This window comes from Neovison vison, chromosome 1 (genome assembly GCF_020171115.1).
Source record: "Neovison vison isolate M4711 chromosome 1, ASM_NN_V1, whole genome shotgun sequence".
NCBI lineage: Eukaryota > Metazoa > Chordata > Mammalia > Carnivora > Mustelidae > Neogale > Neogale vison.
The window spans coordinates 18,624,602-18,652,207 of NC_058091.1; the positions used below are offsets into that span (position 1 = coordinate 18,624,602).

Here is a 27,606-nt window from a genome sequence, read left to right on the forward strand (position 1 = left end):
ATCCATACCTTAGCCAAATAATCAACCAACCATCAGTTTGTATTATAAAATGGGAGAATTGAGCGTACCTCAGCTTCATAACTCAAGTCTTCCCTTCTGTTTTGGGTTAAGAAATTGAAGTTATCACCTGTGAGCCTTGCATGTAGTGAGCCTTGGATGTAGTGTCAACATTTAAATTATTTGCAACACCACTTTGTCAGTAGGGATTTATGACCCCAGTTTTTGTTCAGGAGGAGTTAATAAGCTCCTACTCAGTAGATTACTCTCAGGTTGACTTTCAAAAAAGAGCATAACCCTCAAGTTTTTTCCTTCCCTTACCCTCCCTAAAATAATTTATAAAATAGTAGAGCTGTCTGAATCCACCAAAGTGAGCTTCATTACCCTGCCTCCAGGCTAGCTTCTCCTCATTGTGCTAGACTGTTTAGAAATGTACTCTAAATGTATGATTTCCTAGGAGATGATTTTGTGATTTTGCTCATTAACCTATAAATGAACCTGACAACCAGCCTATTGAGATTTCTTTCTGTCTGTGCATCCGATCGTCATCTCACCTACTGCTGGCTTTAAACTCTAATTTTTTTAATTTGTTCAAATATTCACTGACTACCTCCTATGTGCCAGGAGCTCTGTAGGCACTTGGAATATAATGGTCTTTACCTTCATGGTACTTAAATATTAGAGCTGGGAGGAGAGTCAGAAAATACCAATAAACATAAAGGATAAGTACATTACCTAGTGTATTAGAAGTAAGTAAGTACTATGGGTAGGGGGGATGGGATAAGACACAGCAGGAGAATGGGGATCGGGAACACCACAAATTGGGAAATGAGTTTCAATTTTAAGTAACGTGGTCAAGGTACATTCATTGAGAAGGTGATGTTTGGGTGAAAAGATTTGAAGGTGAGGAATGTGGCCATGCCAAAGAAAATTCCAAGCAGAGGGAGAGGTCGTTGCAGAGACTCAGGTGGGAGGTACCTAGCATGTTTGAATAGCAAGAAAGAAAGTGCCTGGATGTGTTCAGAGATAACTTATTGAAAGGACTGCCAGTCTAGTTACATGCTGAGAATAACTGGGCAGCAGAGAGGCCAGTGGTAAAAACAGAGAGACTAGTAAGAGGCTATTGGAATAACCAGGCAAGAGATCATGGTTTCTCACTCCTAAGAGATGTAGGACAGACCGTGAGGAGTGGCCAGTTCTAGACATATTTAGAAGGTAGAACCCATAAGATTCTCTTAGCACAAGTGGAAGAAAGAAGTCTAGGATGACTCCAAGGTTTTTTTGACCAAACAACTAGGAAATGAAAAAATTACCATCAACTGAAACAGAACAACTGTTTTGAGGAACAGGATGTGGATGAAAGATAACGTCTCGTACTAGACATATTGAGTTGAGATGCTTATTAGACATCTAAATAGCAATGTCAAGTTAGGAATTGCCTTATGGATCAAAAGTTTGGAGGAAGAGTCATCAGCATGTAAATTGCTCTGCTCTTAGAGGAGGTGAAGATGAGCCGGCCTTTCTCAACTAGAGGTTCACAAAAGAAGGAAGCCTTCATACCTTAAAGATCCCTTGTATGTAAATAAATTAAGTTCTGTCCTGTGTATCAGAAATGGTACTGGCTACATAGCATTCATGAGAAAGGTTGCTTGGGACACCTGAGCAAATTTAAGTTCTTTGTTTCTTTTACAAGCAAATTTTCTTAATTCTCTTTCTTTTTTTTTTAAAGATTTATTTAGAGAGAGAGTGAGAGAGGAAAAAAAGAGCTAGAGGAGGGATGGAGGAAGAGAAAGAGAAATAGACTCCCCGCTGAGCTCAGAGCCAGACACAGGACTGGCGCTCAGGGCCCTGAGATCATGGCCTGAGCCAAAACCAAGGATCAGATGCTCAACCAACTGAGCCACACAGGTGCCCTTCTTAATTCTCATTCTTAAAATAATCAGGATCTTAAGATATTTGAGTCATTTTACAAAACTATAAATAGAATAGTATCAACCAGTCCTTCCTAAAATGTGTCCAGTTTTAAACTGGTGTTCATAGAAAGTGTGTGTGTTGTGGGAGTGGGGGGTGGATGGGGGTAGGGATGATAGCTCAGATATGTATGGTGTTGAGGAAAATTAATTAAAACAAAATCTTTCTAACAACCCAGAAATCCTCTCCAGAAGGGTAGTAGAAGAAGAAAACATGTTTGTTTCTAAATAAGCATTAAACCAAAATGTGATATGCACCACTGGCAATCCACTGAGAGATTGCAAAGACAAAAAGGAATTGTATACCCCCTTATGTAGGCGAGCAGATACAACCCATTACACACATGTTTTTAAAAATAAATTGGTCCTCAAATCAGAGGACTTGACAGCACTGTTTTTCACACATAGTTTATCCTACCTTTAGCATCTGTGATTTTCGCCTCCGGTCATGATCTCAGGGTTGTGAGATCAAGCTCTGCATCAAATTACTTGAGATTCTCTCTCTCCTTCTCCCTCTGACGTTCCCCCGCCACATTCATTCTCTCTCTTTCTTTCTCTCTCAAATAAATAAATGCATCTTCTAAAAAATAAAATAAAGTGAGAAGAAATGACAATTATAAATTTTCTAAAGTAAACGCTCTTTGGGAAAAAAAAAGGATGGGAAGAAGTCGGTTTGCTAATTGTCAACAGGAGAATTAAACCTCTTGTTTTTTATTTTTATTTGTCCTTATAATGGTGAGCTCTTGGTATAAACCGAAAATAAACAATCCTTTACTATAGGACTTCTCAGGGCTTTTAATTTGCTCGCATGCATTATAAAATTCCGAGGGAAAAACATTTTGCAATATTTCACAATGTCAATTTCTCTATGGTCAAATATACTTGACCATAGAACTTTTTTTTTTTTTTTTTTTTTAAATGAAGTATCTCATGGGACCAGTATTCTTCAGATTAACACACTGGAAAACGCCATGCTGACCTAATACAAACCTGACCAATTCCAGAAAGAGTGGGTGTATGTATTGTGTCATAATACCTGGCCCTTATTGCCAAACTTACGTTAGTTTTGCACTTGCATTTTTTTTTTTTAGATTTTTATTTTATTTATTTGACAGAGATAGATCACAAGTAGGCAGAGAGGCAGGCAGAGAGAGAGAGAGAGAGGAGGAAGCAGGCTCCCTGCTGAGCAGAGAGCCCGATGCGGGACTCCATCCCAGGACCCTGAGATCATGACCTGAGCTGACGGCAGCGGCTTAACCCACTGAGCCACCCAGGCACCCCTGCACTTGCATTTTTAATTCGTTGCTTGTTCTCCGCGTTTATTTTGGTGTATGCTATGTTGCTCTTGTCCCTATCTTTGTGCATGCTATGATATTTTATGTTCCTATGTATGTGTTAGGCTAAAATATAAACATTCTATATTCCTCTTTTGCCACTGTGGTAATAATGGCATTAATATTTTATTATTTTAATATTTTTTTACCCCACCAGTATTTCCTCAATTCCACTCTGGACAGTTACTTTGTATCTTAGAAGCACCCAGGCATCTATCTGAAATCACACCTGATGTTTTAAGTCCATAAAATATTTGTTAGTCTAAAAGCAAGCCTTTATAGGCCAGTTCACTGCTTGAGGGTACTAAGCCTTACTGCTCCTGGAGATAGGAGGCACAACTGTACTTGTCATAGACAGGGTTTTTGGTGTCCTCGGGCATAGGGCACCATGAGAATTAGGTATACAACCCATAATTACCTCATTAATGCATTTCTTTTCTTTAAAATAAGAATTGTACCAAGTAGCTATTTTCATTAATCTCTAATTTCTACTAAATCTTTCTAAATCCGCATGATTAGCAAAGCAAAGTCCACAATAAATAGAGAATGCTTCCAAGTAAACTCAGTCATTTCTGTAATTTACTTAATTTTGCACTGAATTTTTTGTGCATTTTTAGAGCTATCCCTGGATTTCTTCATACAGCCCGACCAGTCACTTGTCATGTTAGCCTTGCTGGTGTTGCGGGGGGGGGGGGGGGGAAGGTGTGCTAATTACCCCTTAAAATAACCTCCTGCCTATCTCCATTAACTCTGAGTGTCCCATAGAATGGAGAAGTCCCAATTCATTTCATCCCAAACTAGCTGGTTCCTGGCCAGCTGGTTGGAGCCCTGGGGCTTCCCTGCTGTCTCCTGTAGCTAAAATTATCTTGTCTTTTCAAGGCCACAACCACCAAAAAAAGAACCTTACACCTTTACTACTTTGCCCTTCAAAAAAACTTTTCCTCCCTTAGTCCTTCCTTACCTCTTGTTAAATATTTCTTTTTCATTTACAAATTTGCGGGGACTTTACTCTCTCCTTTCTATTGATACCAAATCCCCTCCTTTGAAAAAAAAAAACCAAAAAACTATCTTTCAGAACACCATTAAACAGGCAACTTCAAAAAAATACTCACATAGTAGTGTACTATCAGCACACATACTAAAACCTGTCCCTAGGTTGAAAGTGGCCACTTTATAGACAGATACTCAATTCCATGGAATTTGGGATCTTTTTGTGGTGTCTCAGCCTAGCTAAAAGGTGCTAGGAAAGATGCTAGTATTTGAGCTGTAGGCCAGAAAGGGAGATTTTCTAAAGGGCCACTCACTACTTCTTTGGCTTTGTCATTGCAATTTGGGCAGTATGTTTTCTATTTGCCATTTTAGAGTAAAAAGTTAACACAAAGAAAGAATACAGTAAAAGAAGTTACTTAAAGGATGTACTGTCTTATTCTGTCACAAAAGCCCCGCTCAGTGGAAGGACAGATGGAGGCAAGATATTTATACTCCTTTGTTCACCCCCCCTTAACCCCAACTCACAAGCTAAACATAGGAGATCCTAAAAACAAATTGGCCTGGTCTAGGGACTAGAAAAGATCTCCTAACTATGGAACTCGATTCTGCTAAATTTTGGCTCTAGAGGAATTAGGTCCAATTAAACCTGTTCATGTCATCCGAACAGCCATTCCTGAGTGGCTTTCTAAACTTAAAATGACTTAAAACTTTCACATGGAAAGCAATGAAATATGGAATCTAAATGTAAATGTTGTGTATCCTGCTAACTTTTCCTGTGTCTCTCAGTAATGTCTCTTGAAGTGATCATGATCATTTAATATGATTAAGGTAGAAGGAGCAGTTTTTAGAAAATAAATTTTGTCAAGTCTTTCTCCCATTCAAATGCCAAAATTTAGTCATCTAAGATGTCTAAATCAATTAAAATTAGAGGATTGATTTCTGAGTTATTTGGCTTAAATGAGAACTTGTTCTTCTCAACATGATTCATCTCCCCAAAGACCTTACATGTCTCAACAAATACATAAATAGGTTTCTCTTTCTAAAATATATACATGGAGTATTTAGGGACAGTATGAGTTTCTTGCATTTGTGTGTGTGTGTGTGTGTGTGTGTGTGTGTGCCCATTCATCATTTGACTTCATAAATTAGATCTGAATGCCTGCGTGATCTATGACCTAGCCGTGCAGGCACCACTCACAATTCCTGAGTTGGGAAGCTGCCTTCCAGGAGTAGCTTTCTAATTGAGAGAAGGGAGGACCTGTCCAAGGGAATCTATAAGCATAATCTAATATTGCTTATTGTTTGCATGAGGACACATGTGGAGGAAATTTCACCTTAATAGTGATATCAATTACTTAAGGATTAGTTGTTTCTTTGGGGTAGTAATAATAATAATAATAATATGAGTGTTTACTGTGTGCCAGGAACTTACTAAGGGCTTTATAATACTACCTCATTAACCCCCAAAACACTATTTAGGTATTGCTATTTACCCTGTTATCTATAAAGATAAAGAAATCACGGCACAGAAAAGTTAATAAGGAACTTGCTCAAGGTCAGCACTGGGTTCACGTCCAGCGGAGCGATGACAGTCTGCCTTCCTAGCTCCATGTGACGCTACCTCACACACATGCTTATTTCCCAGCTACTGCAGTCCCCCGGCCCCGAAGTTTGTCATGTAGACCTTGTGTAAGAAATAACGTAATGAATATTAGCTAATTCTTGGGTTTCATGAGATTTTCCCTTTATCAATAACACCTTTGCTCACCAGGACCATCTTGTGACTTGCTATTTATGCTTCAAAATAGGATTCATATATCACCTCGTCTCTGAGGACTTCCCTGACTTTTCCACAGAGAGTAGTTTTCCTTCCTTATCAAAGCTTCTGTGACTCATACATGCACACATACATGTTCTCCCCCCCACCCCGCCACCACGTATTTTAGCCTGCGCCATACTACACAGGCATTGTTCGTTTATATGTCTCTCCTCTAACAAAGCTGATTACATCGGGAAGTGGGTACCTTTGATCTCCGCTCTCCCACACATTAGTGATTCATAGGAGCTTGCTGATTCAGTGTGTTTCATGGTGGGCAAGCAGGCCATTAGCCACTTAGTCCTGGTTCCATTAATACTGCTGTGATGCTGGCAGATAGAATCTGGGGAATAAAAAAAGAAAAGAAAGAAAAAGAAGAGATATATCCATTCTATCAGGTTAATTTTTTTTTTTAAAGGGAAGAGAAAACAACTTAATATATAATAATCTTCTATGGAAACTATAGATATGGACAAAAAATAATCAGATCATCTTCGTGGCATAGAAGCTCATGATATAACCTTTTTAAAAAGATTTTAGTTATTTATTAGAGAGAGAGAGAGCAGGATTGGAGCAGAGGGAGAGGGACAAGCAGACTCCGTGCTCAGCGTGGAGCCCCACGCAGGGGTACATCCTGATACCCATGAGATCATGGCCTGAGCCCAAATCCAGTTAGCTGCTTAACTGGCTGAACCACCTAGGCGCCCTTTGTGATATAACTTGTTAAAGAAGAACTGTGATAGCATGTATGTTTTATTGACATTGGAGTGATTTATTCATCGTTACTCTGTAATCCTAGGGTAAAAGCTATAACCCTAGGCCCAATTTTTCCCAAATTATAGAAATCTGAGGTTTCTAGCTGAATCACCTGTGGCCCTCCCTCCGAGCCTAGAGGCAGTCTCCTAAACCTTCAGAAATGGAATGTCACCCTTGCTGCTGCATATTGTTCTTTTCATTGGCACTTTATAATTCCAAGCTTGTAGGCTCTGGCCTTGGAGTTTAATTTTGAATTTATCACTCTTCAACTTCTTCCCCCCCACCCCCCCAAAAAAAAAAAATCCTAGCCGAAAGAAGTAAAGAAGTGATATGCTTTTTGTTTTCTTCTTTTTAAAGAGTAGGCCCAAATGAGTGGAGTGTATCTTAGATAGACAGATGTTCGCCTTGTGTTCTTGCCACGTTGCAGTGGAATGTGGGGCGAGATGTTTGCCTGTCTGAGATAGTTCCCTCTTCTGTAGAATGGGATGATAAGAGGCGTCTAGCTCTTACAGGTACTGGGAGGATTAAATTAGCTCATGTATGTAATTGCTTAGAACAGTGTCTGGCATGGGATCAGTACTTAAGGAGTATTTACAGTCCTCACCAGCAGGCCATGGAGAAATCCATGTGAATACATGAGATCGCAACAGAAGTTCCTTCCACAATTGTTATAATACTGTGCCCTGCCCTTTCTGAAGGTGAAAACATTTCTCTAAGTTTTAAAACCAATATCCAAAATAATATCCATTGTGTTATTTAATACTCAATGTGTTATTTCTTATGCAAGGATGACATGACAAACTTTGGTTTTGAATTTAGCACCCGAAACCTGTTTTCTCTCTTGAAGAACAGATTATCATTTCTAGAAGATAATGAAAATTATACGCCACCTTTTGCTTTGGAGAAGAATTTGCCTGCAGAAGGCAAGGTTTCGAGACCTTTGGAAGGAACTTAAATTTAAGTGCCTATTGCAAAGATACATGTGCTCTTATGATAACCAAATGGAAACAGAATTATATTTTGCTCACAGAAATTAAGGGGTGTATTCAGAGAGCGTGACTCAAAGATGGTCACAGGGGTCTAGGAGGGAGATGAGTTGGGGAACCACAGTGGGCAGGACCAAGCTTTTCCTCCAAAAATAGTCCCCACCACACACATCCCAGAATAACTGTGAAACCCCAGGTTTTGATTGCCACAGGTCCTGGAGTGAGTGGGGGTTCAACAGATGATTGCCATGGGTCCTGGAGCGAGTGGGCGTTTGATGGAGCAGGGTTGAGCGCTGAGAATTCCCCACACTCTACCTAGCGCTGGCATGAAAGTGGAGATAAAGGCTCAGCCGTGAGCCAGCATCCATTGCTTTATTTTCACAGCCTCGCAGTTACTCAAGACTGATTCTCATTGGATGTGGTTCTCATGTTGTCTTGCTCTGTCCCTAACGTGACATTTATTTCAGCGGGAATAAATGCAGTTCGAGGTGGCCTGTTCGGAGATCACTCTAACAAAAACAAGACACCTATTGTCATAGGGGTGGTATGCGTGTTAATAACCAACAAAGCAGGATTGAAGGACAGTAATAATCAATTTTCAGGATATTTTCACCTTATCATAATTATTGCTTTGTAACTGAAAATAACATACAGAGGGGGAGCCAAAGAGAGACCACGTCAGAGTGTTTGTGGAATATACATTTTGAAAAACTTCTTTTTGGGGGAAGAAAATGTGTCAGGTTGTATGCACTGGGATCCTTTTGTAAGTCCATGTTTTCCTTTGTCCCATATTTTCTATATTTAATGAGATTAGACCACCAGTAGGTCTGGACCAAGAGCATTTGTCAACAGTTGAAGTCATTTTCTCTTTGGCCACAGCTGCAGTTGGGGGTTATTCATGATGACCCCGTACTCAAAGGGCAGCAATAAAGTGACCTTTACCATCCAAGAATCTACTCAAACAACTAATATACATGTTAAGTGGAAAGGGGACAGATGGCAATATCAGCCCCAGAGTTCTTTGTCTTTGTTGGAGACTGGTATTCAGTTCTAGTCTAGATGATGCATTAGCTCCCCAAAAAGAAGTATCTTCACCTCAACAATGAATGTTCTAGGAGACCAAAGAGCTCCATACGTGGTTTCATGTTAGAACAGCAACGGATATTTAATATCTCAAAATATTTGGAGACCTCTATATGGAACAAATACAGAAAATTTGTTCAATTGGTAGGGCCTCATTTATATGAGGAGGATGAAAAGAATCACGTGTGGTGATGATTCCTTCACTTAGTTGGCAAATATTTGTGAGGGGCTTTCTAAGTGCCAAGCACTGTCCTCGCTGATGAGGATGCCATGGGGACCATAGTAGTGATGGTGTATTAACTACCTTCCAAACCCTAATGAAACAACTGGAAAAGAATTAGTTTAAAGGCACACAAGTATAAGGACAAAAGCAAGGAATATGAGACACTAGAATAAATCATTTAAGTTGGAAAGTCATATAGAACTTAAGCTGGAAAGTCATATAGTCGTAGAAACTGATTTAGCAAGACCAAAAATGCTGAATCCTAAAACCAGCAGTGGGCAGAGGCTAAAAGTGATGCAGTTTCCACCAAAGCCCTCCCAAAGGCTCAGGAAATGGCCTCTGTCTGTAAATCTGGAATTGGGACGTGAACATGAGCTTCATAGAGGAAGATCACTAAGAGCAACACTGGACACCCGCCGGATCCCTTCACTCATCCATGCAGTCGGAACCCTGAAGTTTTTTCCATGATTAAAGCAAAATAGAGAGTCAGTGGACTTGGGAACATTAGGGAGGAGAGAGAACAGTAGTACCACACCAAAAATAATGGACTTAAGTGGGGTTCCATATATGGAATGTTGAGATCCGCAGCCTTTGTCCCTGGACTCATGGAACCCTGGCAATCAGAATCCTCCAAGGAAGTTTGATGAGTCTTTGGGGAAGGGATTGCTTAAGGAAATAGCCCAGCCAGGTCACCCTGGAGTAATGAGCGTGACTGACCAATTTCTGTATGCTCAAAAGCTCTTCACTCATGTTTGTGAGTAGACAACAATACATCAACACATGTTTTATGGAAGGCATCTAATTTGTCATACAGACCAAAAAACAAACAGTAATACCTTCCAGAGAACAGAGATTATATGAAGAGATAAGACAAGATTTGGCCTCATTTTAATGAGAAGAGTGTTCTTATAGAACAGGCACTTTCAGAGAACAACTGAAAAAACATGCCTGGAAGTCAAAATTATAATCGCAGATATGAAAAACTAAAATAAAGGATTAGAAGGTGACACTGAGGCATTTTCCCAGCAAATAGAGCAAAAAGATTAAAGAGATGGACAATGTGAGAGAAGATTTTTTTTTAAATTAGTCTAAGGATTCTACTTCTGAATACTAAGAATTTCTCAGTATGAGAAAAAAATTTAAATGAAGGGGGAAAATCATCAAAGGAAAATTCTCAGAATTAACATGAGTTTCCCCACTGAGAGGGCCATGGAGTGCCCAGCACAGTGAATAAAAATAAACCACATTCATTGAGATGTTTTATAACACTGAAGACAAAAGAAACCTAAGAAATTCCAAAGCAAAAATACAGATTTCATAGATTGGCTAAAGTATCCTTATATTATCAGACCTCTCAACAGCAATATTGGGTAGCTAGAAGACACTAACTGCCTTCAAAAATTAGAAGAAGAATCATTTCTAATCTAGGATCTATACCAAGCGGCACTATTGATTATTTGTGAGGATAGATATATGTCACAATATTATACTTTTAAATATACAAGATTCAGGAAACTCTACCTTACATGTACCTTTTTGTAAAAAGCCTTTGGAGGATGTACTTCACCAAAGAAGGAAAAAAGTATGATACAAGGGGTTTACACAATCAGGAAACACAAGTAATGATCCAAAACGGAACTTTGGAAATTCCAGGATATATCTGTGCAGCAACTTGTTTAGAATGAAACCAGACAGAAGGCTCTAGAAGATTTCTCCAAAAGAGGAACATTGACAGAATTCCTAATATACTTAAACACATGGAGAGATTTGCACAATTAGAAAAAGTTAGGATTAAAAGAATCAAACTATTGAAAACAAACTAAAGTTTAGTTTACTCAGTCAGAGTCAGGATTTGTATGAAGGGGGGCACAAAAATAGTATACTCCATGACTCAGCTGAGAATCCATAATAATCCATAATAGTAACTCATGATAAAACTCAATAATCACGGTTGGTCTGCATTAGGAGAATGGGCTCACAGACTGTGTGGTAGGAGTTCGTGTGGGCCATGTGGCAGGACAGTGTGAAGGAGAACTAAAGTCTTCTCTTCCAAGAGGGAACTCATTACTCAATGTTTTAAAACTTAAAACTCAAGAGAAAGTAATATAAGCATGATATTTACAAAACTAGTCCAAAAACACCAAACTATTCAGCTGGAAGAATTGAAAGTAGCTGTTGCAGAGGTGAAAATGGCATTGGAGTACGTAGAGAGAGGATGTCTTTCCTAACAAGCTCCATACACCTGTTTCTTTAAGATATGTTCATTTGACACCTTGAAAAAATAAAGACCAAATTTTAAAAAAGAAAAAAAAAAAAAAAACAGCCTAGTCTTAGTTGTCTTGGAATTTACACCCTAAAGAGGCATAGGTACAATTACATAGATGTGTAACTATAACTACTAATTGTGCTAAATGCTATAACCTAAATTTCTTGTTTATCTTATATGAACCCTGAAAGAATGGGAAGGTGCCCTTCTAATGAGGTCTGTGCCAACCCCAATAGCTGGTGAAAGGTCATTATGAGTAATGAATTTCAGGGAGGAGTAAGGAACCATCCAATGTGGCATCTGTTGGGCTAGAGTCACTAACTGTGAGAGCATTCTGTTTAATAATGGCAAGGCTAGCCGCTGTGACCACGTAAAAGATAGCTCTCACCTGGAGTAACCTTGACTATTTTCTCTGTTCATGGAGGTTAACTTTATTGGCTCTAGTAACAGAACAGCTACCTGGAGCCACCAAGAGAACCTGTTAGGCGCTCTCTGGCGAAAGTTCAGCTATTCTTACCTTAGCCCTTCCCCTTGCAGCCAGGAAAACGCAGGCTCCAGAAGGTTTCCCAGTCTGCCCCAGGTCTCAAAACTGTTTAATGCCAGAGCTAAAGCAGGAACTCAGATCTCCAAGTTTTCTCATCTAGAACTCTTCTCTGTAATTGTAGAAAAGTGTATAGCTTGGCCTGATAGAGAAGCTGAAATTAAATTAAACAAATTAAAGTAATTATCATGGTGTTGCCCAACAATAGAAAACTTCATTTTCTTTGTTCAATGGTAGAAGAAAGTATTGCAAAAAATAATTACTTTTTCTATTTGAATTTTGTAGTATTGTCTAAATTTAGTACCTGATACCTGCTTAGGGATGATCAGTCTCTTATTTATAAAATAAATAATTTAAATTTTATATTCATCAGTGATTATGTGAAAATCTAATGATGATAACTTATTACAATATTTCCAAGGAATGCTTATAAATACTACAATATATATTTGACTTACACACATTCTCATCCTGTTTTAAATCATGACTTTGCTTTTACTGTGGATACTTATATTTTAATAGTTTCGATCATACATAGAAAACATACTATTGTGTCTGATGCTAATGAAACATTATATAAAGAAGTATATGCTAATGAAACATATAAAGAAGTATCTTCCCTCCAGAGGAACCTTGTAATTTAAGACAGCATGTACATATCACACACACACACACATACAGACACACACACACACACACACACACACACACAATCAGACCCCTGAATTCCCTGAAAAAAGAATGCTTGTTTTATCAAACCAAGAAAGTTCTATTTTTTTTTGATGTTCACACTGCTGCACCAGGACTCACGTGTTAGTCATGTCTACTGTAGTCAGATCTACAACAGTATTTTGAAATCTTGCTGGGGTCCTGAAACCACGTTCTTGTACTCTTCTACGGGATTCACAACCACCCCAAGAGAAGCCTACTACAAATTCAAAGAACAAGGCTATTGTTACCAAGAGAGACTGTGGAAGTCTTCTTTTTTTTCCCCCCCCCTGTCGTAAGGAAACTTTGTAATAATTAGGTTAGAATAGGCTTTCTGACTCTGAGGTCTCATTAGAAAATTCCAAGAATTAGTCAGGATATCCCAAGGAACATTTAAGGCTGTATTGACCCTGTGGTCATTGTCCACTCAGAACAGATTCTCAGTGCTACAAAGGAAAATAGCACATTGTTACGATGAGCATTAGACACAATTTAGGTCACGTGGTATCTATGAAATTTCCCTTTGGGAAGCAGGAAGGATCTATGATTTGGTAGATTTAGACAAACAATATTTTCGAATATATATTTTTGTGAATTTTACCATGTTCTCTCTGTCAATCAGCTAGAAGGAGGGTTGGCACTCAAGTGTATGACCCTATGTCTGTGTTTACCTCCATAATGCTCTGGAAAACTCTGGAAAGATCTGGGAGCCCCCTGATGGATTACTGTTGGAAGATTGCGTGACTTGAATTTGAACAGTTCTTCAAATCCAATCCATATTTGATTGAAATATGTATATTTAATCTCTAGATTACTGAGGTAAACATAGCAAGGACAGAAAAGGTAACAAAAGAGGATGACAGTGAAGTATGACAGTGAATCATGTGGTTCAAAGCAAGGAAATGGAGTGTATTTGGTGTTACTGTTCCAGATAGTTTAGCTCAGGACAGTTGCTATGGACTGGATTATATCCCTCAAAAATTCATAATTTGAAACCGTAGTCCCCGGTGTGATGGTATTTGGAGGTAGAACTTCTAGGAAGTAATTAAAGTTAAGCAAGGTCATAAGGATTGCGGTCCTAATCCAGTAGGATCGGTGTCCTTCCAAGGAGAGAGAAAGTTCTCTCTCTTTACATGTGCATGCGCCCAGGAAAGACCATGTGGGCACACAGTAAGGAGATAGCTGTCGGCGACATCACCAGAACCTGACTGCTAGCATCATGATCTCAGACTTTCAGCACCCAGAACTGTGCTACAACAAATTGCTTAAGCTACTCAGTCTATGGGATTTTGTTGTGGCATCATCCCAAGCTAAGACAACACCACAGTAGTGGACTGGGGAGGTTGGAATGTTGAAGCAAAGCCTGTATCAGGCCCAATGCAGGATCCTAAGACCAGAGGTAGAGCAGAGTTTAGATAAGAGCAGGGATCAGAATAAAGACAAGACTAAGACTGTGTCGGGGACAGAGTCATCAACCAAGGAACACTGAACCAGGATTTGGCATAGTGAGTAAGAGCTTTGGCTTTGGACTTAGCTAGGTTAACTTTTTGCTCTACCTTCTACAAGTTGCAAGACTGTAAGCAAGTTACTTAACTGCCTCACTCTAATTCCAGTACCTCACTACACATCCTATAATGAAGATAATAATGCTTCTATCACATAGCTACTGTGAGAATTAAATGATTAGTATTTGGCACAGTGTCTAGTACAGGCTAACATCTTCTTGAATTGGTAACTATGTGTAGTAGCCAATGCCAGAGAATTTGAGGTCTAATCTGGCCTACATTCATCTGTTCATACTCCAAATATTGACTCCATACATACTATCTTCCAGGCAAGATTATAGGTACGAGAGATGTAGCAGTGAGCAAAATGGACAAAACAAAACAAGCAAACAAAAAACCCTCCACTCTCGTGGAGCTCACGTCCTAGGGCATTAATGAGTCTAATTGCAAGAACCTGAGCTTGAGTCCCCAGCCATGTCCCACATACAAAAAGGTCTTGTTCTGGGCAACTCACACAGTTTCTGGTAATGGATAAATACATGTAAAAAGAGACAAAGGAAACATAGGCTGCCAAATAGCTTGTCACAGGTATGATAAATATTGCTCATTTCTTTTTCAAAAATGCATGAAGGACCCTTATTAACATGGCATCTTGCAAAAAGCTATTGTCACTCTTATTCTCTAAAAGCTTTTCTTCTCCTTCATCTCTCCCCTCTGGAAAGACAGGCTTTATATAAAGACAGCATTCTTGTCCTAGAAAGAGGTATACCTTGATCTTTCCATTGTCCCATAATGTTTCATTTGCTTTCCTGAATCTTATTTCTGGGGGAAAAAAAAAAAAAAAAAACCCACCTCAGCCTGGCAAGAAGGAAAACAGATTTTTAAACAATTTGTGAAATTAAAGCTTCACAATGATACTTTTGGAAAGGGGTCCCTTTGTGTTGCCAGCTCCCCTTCTCAACATTTGTGGAAATCTGTAGAAGACAGTTTGGGGAACCTCCTTAGTCTCGGGGTGTATGTGTGATCTCCTTTTTATATACATCTTTCCCTCTTGATTCAGAAGGCAAGCTAAAATGTGGAGACCTTGGCTACATAAATAATTGCAGAATGGATTTTGTTTTGTTTAGTGGCCATTTACCATGCTATTTGTTGTGTTTTTCATTCTTTTGTCATTGGGATGATTGGAAAATGGATTTGGTTACGATTCATAAGCCATTTCTCAGATCTAAAAACCCATTATCCAAGACACTTCACAGTAACAGCGTAGTAAAACAAGTTGTTTCTTTGTTGCTTTGGAAATATACCTTATTTTCCTTTATTATTTTGAGGCACCCTGAGTTCATGTATACGCAATCCAAAATCAAAATAGCTAAGGGAAGTGTTGAGATAAGCTACCCATCGTTTCTGCCTAAATAAAAGAAAGGGAAAAGTAAGAGTAAGTGTTTTTGCAAAACTTCAACGAATACACAATTTCAGTCAATAAAGAACCACTAGAAACAATGCCAAAAACAAATTGGACTTGGTCCAAAATTCTTTTCATGTTTAAAAAAGTTTAGGATTTCTTTTCTTCTTCCCATGTAAATGCGTACGTGTACCAGTTTTGCCCATGACAGAAAAGTAATGTTATTTTAGTTAAGTCTCCTTTGTTTGGTTTATCACCTGGATCATGGGAAGGTATGATTTTAGAGTTTGTTGTTTCAATGCACACTTACAAATTAACAGGGCCAAATAAAGATAACCCTTCAAATAGCAAATAAGAGAAATTCCTTTTTTATAAAACTAGAACACCTCTCACAGGACTAGGTCCTTTGTTAGTAAGATAAATTCTAGAAATGGATTTCAGAGTAAAGACCTCAGTATTTGTTTTTATTCTTGTGAGACCAATACAGTGTTGATAAAGAGTACTGTCAGGTGTCACCATAGTGAGAAATAAAGCACATTTAAGAGTGTTCATTATTGTTTTTTGAGGGTTGGGTATTGCTGTCCTTAGCCATGCTACCATTTTACAAAACAGCACTAGGATGGTTAGATTCACCTGAGCCCCATCTGAATCTTATAAACACTCTTTAAAAATGTCAAACCTTTAGGAATATTAGAATGATTATAATATACCATCATTATGTTCCCATAGGTTTAAGTCTGAAATACACTGACTCTAAGAGTAAAAGGATGTATTTTTCCATTGCCCTTCATACCTTTATTATTTCCTAGAAAATAGCAACCCCATGTCAGAAGACTTAGCTATTTCAAGTGTTTTTTTTGTTTTGTTTGTTTGTTTGTTTGTTTTAAGATAAGAAATGTAAACACTATTTTGATACACAGACTTGTTTCTTTAAATCTGGATGTTAGGGCACCTGGGTGGCTCAGTGGGTTAAGCCTCTGCCTTCGGCTCAGGTCATGTTCTCGGGGTCCTGGGATCGAGTCCCGCATCGGGCTCTCTGCTTGGCAGGGTGCCTGCTTTTTCCTCTCTCTCTCTGCCTGCCTAGCTACCTACTTGTGATCTCTCTCTGTCAAATAAATAAATAAAATCTTAAAAAAAAAAATCTGGATGTTAAAATGTGTAATACCTCCTGTTCGAAACACAGTAAATTTGTGTTGCAAGTTCTGAGCACAGAAGGTGGGATGGAATAGGAAAATATAACGTTCAAGCCCTGGTGAAGGGATTACTCGTTAGAGAGGGAGAAGCAGATGCACACAGGTGACTGCAACGAAAATGGGAAATTGCCAAGCAGAAGGCATAAGAGCAGGATTCTCAACTCTGGCCGCACAACAGAATCACCTGGGAGCCACCAGTTCTTGACAGTAACCAGCATGCAAGTTCAGACCACAGAAGAGAGTTGGTATGTAGAAATAAAGAGTAGATTTAAAACCCAGAGCTGCTCTCTGAGCTTTAAAAAAAAAAAAAAAAAAAAAATCTGTACATATTCAACAATTACCCCTTTCTTTGTTTTGGTGGGAGGTGGGGGTAATGGGTAGACGTTTTATTATTTACCCTGGGTAAGCATTCGGGAAATGCTTTGTTACCAGTCTGCCTCCCATTTCCAGCCGCAACCCTGCGGCGTTTAGTTGAGTAGTGTCTATACCTAAGAGTAGGCATGCATGTATATATAATGCTCTGGGTGAATGAAAAGCAAAATTAGTTCTTTCAGAAATGTTCTCTTGGTTCTGATTAACGATAAAAATAAAAGCTGTAAGTTTCCACAAATGCTACAAGTGGCTTTTTCTTGCAATGTACCCATTTATATTTTCAGCAGCATTGGTTCATCTCTCTTGAAAAAGTCCTTCATTCAAGGAGCACCTTGCGACCATAGATCATTTATGGATAATTTGGTAGATGATAGACATTCGAAATTGCTGTGACAGGTGTTTTCACATTGTTTTTGCTGATCTGATAAAAAGCATATTGCCAGAAAAGAGTGTGAAGAACTTAAATTCCTCAGAATGAATGTGAAGCACCCTTTTGAAATGAGAATTGCTATAAAGAAGCATTTTGGAAAGGGATGAAGGTGGGGGGTGGGGCGAAGTCCTTGAGATGAAAATACAGTTCAGTAAAACAAACGTAACTCTTTGATGGGAACTATATGCACGGAGCTTTAATTTATTCATCATTGTTATTGTCCTTGAAATTGTTTGCTGCTTACCATCCACATGATGGCCCCGGGAAGCCCCGAAGGGAGCAGATGAAAACAACTCCATGTTTATTCCTGGTAAACTATTACAATATTATTGCAGAGTAAGAAATAAGAATTTACTAAAGAAACACATAATGAAGGCTGAAGGCTAAAAAATACAGAGAGAGACTCTTTTTTGTATAAGATGGCCGGTCAGTGCCAACATTAATCTATAAAGCCAGTGGCACCTGTGTTAAGTAATTTGTATGGGAATAAAAATTGTTTTATATAACTTTTGCTATGGAAACTAATATTCCATAAGCTCATTGAATTTTTAATCTTGACTTAAGAAAAGTGCTCCTGTGACAGTTTAAAAAAATAAGAGTTCCACTTATCTCTTTGTAAGAGCTCCTTCTCTTCATTCTGTGTCCTTCCCCTCATACCCGCCGGCCCACACCCAACTCCATCCATCCACCCTCTTAGCCAAAGGCCTTTGTGAAATATGGAAGCACTTATGTCATGCTGTTACTTGGTTGGGGTATTCTTTATAAATGCCTCCTGTGTTTCAGAGGTGGTTTGAGGAGGTCAGCTAATGCAATTTCACTTTGATTACTTATTTGAATTTTGGATGCAAAGAACCCTGAACCAATTCCCTGGATTTGTCATAATCATAATTTAGTTATCCACAGCTGCTTCATTAGATTTAAGGTCCTTTCAAAAGAATATTGATTATTACAGCTCCTGATTATCTAATAACAATATTCATAAGATGGACCTCTTCCTCCGGCTCCATTCCCCTGCCTGACTAATAGGTCCTGATTTTAACTATTCTCCTTTTCCAGTCACAGCACCCCACCCCCATCCCCCCCACGGAAGTTACCACATCGTAATGACACAGCGATACAAAGCAAGACTTTCTGTTCTTTCAGATGTTATACATTATTCTCCATAAATCCTTTCTGTCCCCTTTCAGTTTACTGTTATGGTTGCCATCAGATGTCTGTTATCTTATCGCAAATCCTAGCGTGGCATTCCAGAGTCTAACACTCTTCTGTGGCTCCTGTTACCCACTTTGTACTTTCTGTATAGAGAGAAGTGGTATAAGAAAACCCTTGGACCCAAGTGTGAAACTTGTTTTTCCAGCTTGATGACATAATCAAATGGGAACATTAACGTTAACACACGCCAATTCAAATAAATTAATATATTTTTAAAAGTAGTTATATTTAATGATGTGTGTTACCACCAAAAGGGAAAATGTGTATATTGTCTTATATGAACTTTTCACTCAAAGGAGTCATTAAACTGTTTAAAAAGTGTTTGAGAACATCTAGAATATTCCAAGCACTTGTCTAAGCAGCTAGAGATTCAACCACAAACGAGATAGGCATGGTCTTAGCCTTCATGGAGCTTCTACTCTGTTGGCCATCCAGGGAGATAAGGAGGCAGTGACATCACTGTATGACAAGGACTTAGTCTGGAGAGAACAGGAGTCTACAAGAGCTAAAGAAAAGACACCGAGAGAGAGAGAGTTGTCAGGGAAATCTTCATGAGGAAAGTTATCTCTAAGCTGAGTTCAAAAAGAAGAGGAGAAATTAGCTGAGCTGATTGTTATAGAGCAAGAACCTGACCTACTCAGGGAATTAAAAGAAGCTCTAGATGAATGAATGAGCAAGGGTGTAGGAGAGACAGAAGAGGCCAGAAAGCAGTCATGCAGGGTCACAGAGGGACACAGGATGAAGGGCGGGTTGTTGCCTTGAGGTACATTGGGTATCAAAGAGAAGTTTTCATTAGGCAGAGCCTGCGTTGCCAAAAAACCAAGGATGATTTGATTTTGAAATCTATGATCTGGCAAGGAAACTCTAAGTTTAATTAAGAGGTAGCTAAATTTCTTGAGATTGCTTGACCAGTTTTCTAGAAAATTCTTTGACTTAGCTCCTGTTACATATTTATAATTAGCTGACTACTGTTTCTGTAGCTCTTTTTCTCAACACATTTTAGATTGTATGCTTAAAACGTATTTTACTGATGACTTAAAAGTTTCCTATTCTAATTACACACCTTTAATTTATGGGTTTTTTTTTAACCAGAAATTAATATAATTAAAAATGTTGCGGTCTGCGAGGAAGAAGTACAAAATAGAAAATGTAACAGGCTATGGCATTACACTTTGAGTCAATTCTGTGCAAGTTTAATTCCCTACGCTTGTCAAAAGTTGTTAAAACATTGCTTGCCTTTTTTGAATATAAAATGTGGGCAGACATGTACTAATATATCAAAAAATGACACTTTGTCAAAGAGGGCTTTCATGGGAGAATGTTCTGAATAAAATGTTTTCTTTTACAAAGAACCCGACCTGTTTAACATTCCAAAGCAAACACAAAAGAACACAAAATGCCTGAACTTACTGCCAGTCACAACCGTCAGTTTCATTTACCCTTTCATACTTTTTTTTTTATGTTCCAAAAATTGTTCCCCCAAAGAATTATCAGTTTTATTCCATGATAACCCTTATTTGAAGCAAAATAAAAGTAGCTTAGACCCTCCTCAAAACGGATGCCTTTCAGACTTACCAGCACTTCTGATAGCATGAAGATGATATGGTTGGCTGTGTCTACCGTTAGACTCAGTGTAATTTTGTGTGAAGCAACAACTCCCTTATCTATTAGGAACACTTGCTGAGGCTAACTGTAGTTCACTCTTTGGCAGATGAAATACAGAATTAAAATCTCAAACTAGTTTTCAAGGTTTTTTTCCACAGTCGTTGGAAAATCTTTTGACCTAGGGAAAGATGGTAGCCAGAAAAGAATGGAAAACAGATGGCATTTAAAGGCCTTAGCAAGACTGACAAAGCAGATGTGCCTGTATGTCTCCCTCTCCTCATTCCTCACATAGTACTTCCCCGTTATGATTAATCTGTGATGACTCCAATGCTTTGGATCTTCTGGGGATTTCCAGAATTAGGATAATGGTGGATAGTTTGAATGTCAAACTGAAAATCAATAGTTCATTGGTTTTGATCACAAACTCATATCATCTTACTGAAATAGGAGGGGTATCTCTATGTGTCATCCACATCCTTGGCAGAGAGCGCACTAAGTCTAACTCTCCAGTGGGGATATCGTTCATTGTTTAGGGTACCAGGGAGAAGGGCTGAAAGAAATAGAAACAGATGGCAGTTGAGGTAATTGAGATACGGTATAGCTTAAGGCATCCTGGAATGCCACATAATTGTACTAGTGTGAAAAGAAGAGAAACAGTCTATGGGACTTCATTTCACGTGGAAGCTGAGCCTGCCCAGAATTAAAATTCCTCAAGGGTGGGAGGGGATGCAAAAGTTTTGAGCTGATATCAGAGAACGGCAGGAGCAGATTCCGCCACTAGGAGGGTTCATTGGAGAGTAGGAGACCCAGACCAGGTTTTAATTAAATACCAGAAAATTCTGTGTAGATTGATATGAGAGAAGACTGATATTGGGAGCACCAGATTTTAAATCCTAATAGCTGAGTCAAATGTGGTGCCTTCGTCTTTTAATTGAGTCGCACTATGATTGCAGGGGAGAGGTATTTTGCTGTGGTAGCAGGGGTGGTGGTAAGCATCTCACAACTGAAAATGCTTCCGTTGGAGCTCTGAGCTGGTGAGCTGGGACAGTGAGACTCAGAGCTGTGGAGCGCGATTTTGCATCCGCCCCCATCACCACTAATTACACGGCCCTTGGCAGGTGCCTTAGACTCCCGAGGCCTCACTTTGTTCACCTGTAAAATGGGCCTAATGAAACCGGCTCATGAGGCATTTAGGTCAGTGTCAACACCTATTTAGTAACTAATAAATGACAGCAATATCATTAATAGACAAATTTGCACAGCTTAGCGCAGCACCCCAAGGAGTAGGCTGCGCATGGATGCTGTTCCTCATTGCACCAGGAAACCCACTTCAGTCGTTCTTGTGGGAGGTTAGAATTTCCTCCTATTCTGTAAAACAGGGAAAACTGGTCCTGTGTTACCACCTGTTCTCTCTGGGTTCCTTAGGTATATAAACTATGCTGTGTGTTTAAATAGAAGTTAAGGTCAGAACACTTCCTTGAAAACACATTCTGGTTCCATGATCAGACTGACTCAAAGATTTTTTTTTTTTTTTTAACACCAGTTGTTGCATACTTAGGAATCGTTTGCTAAAAACAGTGATTCCTCCTAAATGTATAAAAGCCGGAATTAGTTTCTAAAATTTAGATCCCTTTAAAGTTAAAACAGTCATATCCTTGATGATATAAACTTTTATTACCTAAGAGGTTAAAGTACATATCATGTGTAACAAAGAAAATGGCAGTGACATGTCAATATTGGGTTCTACTACATATTAGCCATTCTGGATACCCTGCGGTCATACCTACCACCAATGGCTCATTATGAGTTACAACTGAAACCAACACAAAATGCAGAGGAACCCTGATTTATCTTAATATTAAAATTTTACAGCACTTTTTGAGCTATTTTATAAATTAATTAATTTCAAAATGGATGAAGCAGTAACATTGAGGTTCAGCTAATTATCTGTAAATTAAATATAAGCATTTAAAATAACCATTTTAATTAAATACAAGACTCAGGCAACTAATCATTAAAAGTGGAATTGGTGACTTGAGATTTATCATTCTGAAACTACTTGTACCACACTTCTAATGAATTCTTTCCTCTACTTAAATGAAAGACAAAATGTATCTCCCCAATGTGGCAGATAACCCTTTCTTGGGTCATTGTTGTTAATTTGAAATTGACTCAGAGCAAAAAAATTTGCTTTGCTACATTCTCTTAGATACAAAACTGTAGTTACTCTTTGCTAAACCATTTCCAACATGGCATTTTTAGTTCTTTAAACTAAAGAATTTTAAACTTTAAACTAAGGACATGAATTTTAGTTCTTTAAAAATCTAAGAAAAACCCTAGTAATTATAATAGTGTTTATTAGTGCAAAAAAATAGGAATATTTTGTAAGAAAAAAAATATACTTTTCATAGAGGAGCCTCAGAGGAAGAAAAATCTGAATAACTTGTGATTTAATTTTTTAACTAAAATAATCTTTTACAACTTCAAGGATAATGAGGAATAATGCTTTGTATAGCTTCATTTTATATATAGTAACAATATACTTCAAACTTTATATTTGTCAGAATGTAAAAATATATTGCTATGTTCAGATTTCTCTATGGAATTGGTATATGTTTAAAAAAAAATAACCATTGACTAGTTTTATAGTGCAATGTAACTATCACTTAGCATGAACCATGATGCATGGTTAAGTGCTTAATAAACATTTGTAGGCTGAGTAAATGTATCGATAAGTTTTATAAAGTATCTTTTTTTATATAAACATATAATACATTTTTATCCCCAGGAGGTAAAGTATCTTTTAAAAGATTCTCTTTTGAAACTATTTATTGTTATATGATACCTTCTACTTTATTCCAAATAGTGAATAAAGCCAAAGTGCATCTCCTTAGCACTTTGAAGGCGGGATGTTGTTCTGCTCTCCTGCCAAATACTGCTTTTCTGTGTCCTGGAATTAGTATAGACGTTAAAAATCCAAAAGAGAGCAGTGCCCCTGCTGGCTGAGAGTGATGTAAAAGCAAGTTAGCTTGTTTTGTTCTTGGTGCTAAATACCTGCAATTACTGATTGTCACATTTTTCTTCTGTTGTAAAAACTGAACTAATTGAAGGTACTACCCTTAGGGGATGAGTTCTGCGATGTAACGAATGTTGAGTGCCCTCTTGAGTTTAGCATTTTAATTATTCATAATTATAATGATTTCTGTTTATATGGGAACTTTAGAAATAATCCTAGCTTCTCAAACAAATTGAGAAGCAGAGTGGTTGAGGCTTTGTTTTCCTCTGTCTCACATTGAGGTCAGCAGCCTATGAGCACGTGAGAGGTTCTCACAAGCAATGGATCTGGTTTTCTGGCTAGAAAATAGCCACTACCAATGTGTGCCATGTCCTGAAAAAACCTAATGTACTTTTTTTCTGCTAGTTCTCTGGTTTCTCTGGAACTGTTTGGGCAGGGCTGGGATAGTGAGGTGGAGAATGGGATTCAAGTGGAAGAACTAGATATATGAAAATGTGTTAATCAGAGAAGAGATACAAGAGATTTGGTAGCTGGCAATTAGCCAAGTGTATACAATTTTAAAGTCTTTTTCTTGAAAAAAGATGTGGGTGCGGGGTGCCTGGGTGGTGTAGTTGGTTAAGCATCTGCCATTTGATCTCAACTCAGGTCATGATCTCAGGGGCCTGGGATCGAGTCCCACATTGGGCTCCATACTCCGTGTGGGGTCTTCCTAGGATTCCCTCTTCTTATCCCTCTGCCCCTCCCCACACACGCTCTTGCTCTCGCTCTCACTTTTTTTTTTTTTTTAAGATTTTATTTATTTATTGACAGAGAGAGCACACACAAGCTCAGGGAGCAACAGAGGGAAAGGAAGAAGTGGGCTCCCCACTGAGCAGGGAGCCTGATGCCGGGCTCAGTCCCAAGACCCTGGGATCCTGACCTGAGCTGAAGGCAGATGCTTAACCAACTGAGTTACCCAGGTGCCTCTCTTGCTCTGTCTCTAAAATAAATACATAAATTTTTTTTTAAGAAAACAAAATTTTAATAAAAAGTATGTGTGTGTAAAAGATGAATATTCTGGCCATTTGGGACCAGAATAATCTTTATATCTACTATTAAATATTTATTAGTGATAATGATGTATTGGGACTGGTCCTGCAATCTATTTAGAGGTCATATATACTCTTAATAATAGCCTGAGAAAAAAAATAATGAAATATTCCTTTAAAAAAAAGTTTGGCATTGCAAACCTGTTTCATTGCAGTCTGTCTCATTTTCTCATCTCCTTCTTTCTTTCTTTTTTTAATCTAATACAACACTCTAGTTTCAGGGCCAAACATGGACTCTGCAGCTAGAGAATTACTCAGGTCTCTTAGTGTTCTATATTCAACTTAGGAAGAAGCAGCAAGTGCTTAATATATTCAAGTAGTAGGAAAGAAAGGTAAAAATGATTGTATGGATAATCATCATACATACATAAAAGATGGTCTGGAGATACACAATGTGGGCATCTTTAAGGAGCGTACGTTTAACCTCTCTCACCTAAAAACTTCAATTGCAGAAAAAAGGTTCTGTTGCAGAAACATTATCTGAAAGTGCATGTGGGCAGTCCCCAATTTACAAATCCATCTCTAATCCAAGGGAATTAAGGGTTCCGTATTCCAGGGTTAGGCTCCAATGTAAGCTCTGCTATTCATCTGCAAATTGTTTAATAAACGCCCTGGAAACACCCTTTAAAAAAGAAAGAAATAAGGAAATCTGATCACCCAAAATATACTTCTTCCCATAACATATTTTTTTACCCACTGCTACTGAGGAACAGCAACAACAACAACAACAACCACAAAAATTAAATTAAATTAAAAAATAAAAAATAAAAGACTAACTGGAAAATCACTTTTTCTCCGTCTCTACCCGCAGGTGCTAACAAGCAGGGAACAAGCCGAAAGGACCGGAGGTAGGTGAGAAGAGGCCATGGAACATCCACCGAGCAGATAATCATCGCGGGACCCTTGCGAAGTGTCTGAATGTAGGTATGTGTCCCGAGGACTAACACGCTCTCGGTGATGGAACTTTCGGTCCTCCCACCCCATGGGTTACACATCTGCCGTCTCATCAGCCTTTGGAAAAGCCCTACTTGGCATGACATGGCACCGTCCGTGCAAATACTCCGCCTTTCAGAAACCCCCGGTGGCTCTTCCATGAGTGGTCCTTTCTCCTCTCTGGGCTTCTCAAATGTTCTAAAAAGTGACTTTAAAGTGCCTGCTGCTCTCCAGTCTCAGTGATCCCATGTAGAAACCTTCCCACTGACACCAAGCCTTATATCCCGAACACAGAGCGTCTCTGCCCTTGCTGTCTCGGCTACTTGAAATAACTTTCCCAAATACTCCTTCCTGGTTTTAGTTCTGCCTTTCGTCTAAGACCTAAGTCACGTTCCATCTACATCACAAAAAGCGTGCCTGCCGATTTTCCATCCCGGTTATGTCCTTCCTTCGAACCCGCCATAGAACTTGTAGTTACACTGCGCTCTGACGTTTGACAGCTTGTGTTGAGTATGACTTTGTCTCTCCCTGTGCATGTGCCCTGCATCCTCGGTGTAACTATTTATTTCTGGAAAGGTGGGAACTGTTGAATTTTTTATACCAGAATCCAGGGTGAGGCGTAGTGGGCAGGTAATGAGCTGCTCTGCCAGCAAGGGGACGAAGCAAGACGGTGAGAACACAGATCCGCAGCTAGACTGCCTGATCCTGAGCTCAAGCTCCCACTCAGCCAGCTAGTAACTGGCCGAGGCAAGGTTCTTCAAAAAACTCTCTGTTTTCTTATCTCTAAAATGGGAATAATTAATACATTCATCCCCTGGAGTTATGGTAAAGTTTAAACCAGTTATATAAAAAGTGCTTTGAATAGTCTGATATGTATTCGACGCTCAAAAATTGTTACCGAGTAATTACTGTGCGTACATGTAATAGTCCATCTCAGTTAAGGTTTTCAATGATGTCATAAGGTAGATTGCATTATTCCCATTCAAAAAGGAGGAAATCTGTGGCTCTGAGAGGTCTGGTCATGGCCTAAAATCACAAGAAGAGGCAGAATGAGAGCCAACTCGTCTGACCTTAAACGCTGCATTGTTTCACACTGCACATTGCCTCATACATGACTTACTGTTGCTAACGATGCAATGTATAGCAAACAAAATTATGCTGAGATTTCACTAGCCTGGACCTTGAAAAATCTTTTCAATGTGCCATGGTTTAGTTGCCTATAAATACTTTTCTTATGGGCTAATCCAAATGTGGTGAAATTATAATTACCTTTTTTTGGGTTGTCTGTCTGGTTTGACTCAGAGGCTAAAATTCATCTCAACAAATATTTCTGTTCCCAGGCACTCAAGGAGAAAGATAGAGAAAATACCAAATGGATAGTTTTGCCCTAGGGTATTTAATAATCTAGGTGACTCAAGTCATGGAAACAAAGCAAAACACGTCACACATTTTTAAGCTTTTCTTTCCTAGGTCCCTTTGAGACTGGCTCTTCCACGCTCCTTTCCTCACCCCGTGTCATAATATGGTCTGAACACAGTACCACTGCCTATAAAAAGAACACTTTGGGGTTTGGCTGAATGTGCCATTCAAAAGTAAACTCTAATATGTATAAGCTTTTAAATCATTTTATTCTATTTGAAATTATTTGGGAGAATTTTCAAAAAGTCCTGTTAAACTTGGCAGACTAGCCCCTCTTGGAGTATCTTTATTTTCTAGAAAATCAAGTCTGGTTCTTGTCAGTGCCAAAAGTCCTTGGCTGCTGCTACTTCTTTGTGCATCTGTAGTACTTAGCACTGTGCTGGGATATAGCAGATGACTGATAAATCCTTGGTTCAATGAAGTGTTGCCATCCTAGTGATACAGTAATATACTCAGCTCTCCTGGCCCACTACTGGTTTACAGAGTAACTTCAGAGGTCCTCTGTAGACCTAAAGGAGCTCGCTTTAGGTGAAGACTCAACAAGAAGGGATTGGAAGGACTAACATTTTTAAGCACTTGCCTTATTCTAGAATTTTTATTTTACATATACCATTTCATTTAACCATCAAAGTAACTCTATGAATTAGGTATTGTTATCCCCCATTTACCAACAAGGAAGCTATAATTCAGGATCTAACCAATATATGTAAAAATCACACAACTAGTGAAAAGAATTTCCCACGTAAGTCCAATCCAAAGAC

At 38.7% G+C, this 27,606-nt stretch overlaps 1 protein-coding gene across 1 annotated transcript in view; it reads left to right on the forward strand.

The window, feature by feature from the left end:
* HS3ST5 (heparan sulfate-glucosamine 3-sulfotransferase 5) overlaps nt 1-27,606 on the forward strand; it is a 163,973-nt gene that overhangs the window by 33,973 nt on the left and 102,394 nt on the right. The window contains exon 3 of the mRNA XM_044244223.1: nt 25,305-25,417. The gene's annotated coding sequence lies outside the window, so the exon portion shown is untranslated. The remainder of the gene's footprint in view (nt 1-25,304; nt 25,418-27,606) is intronic.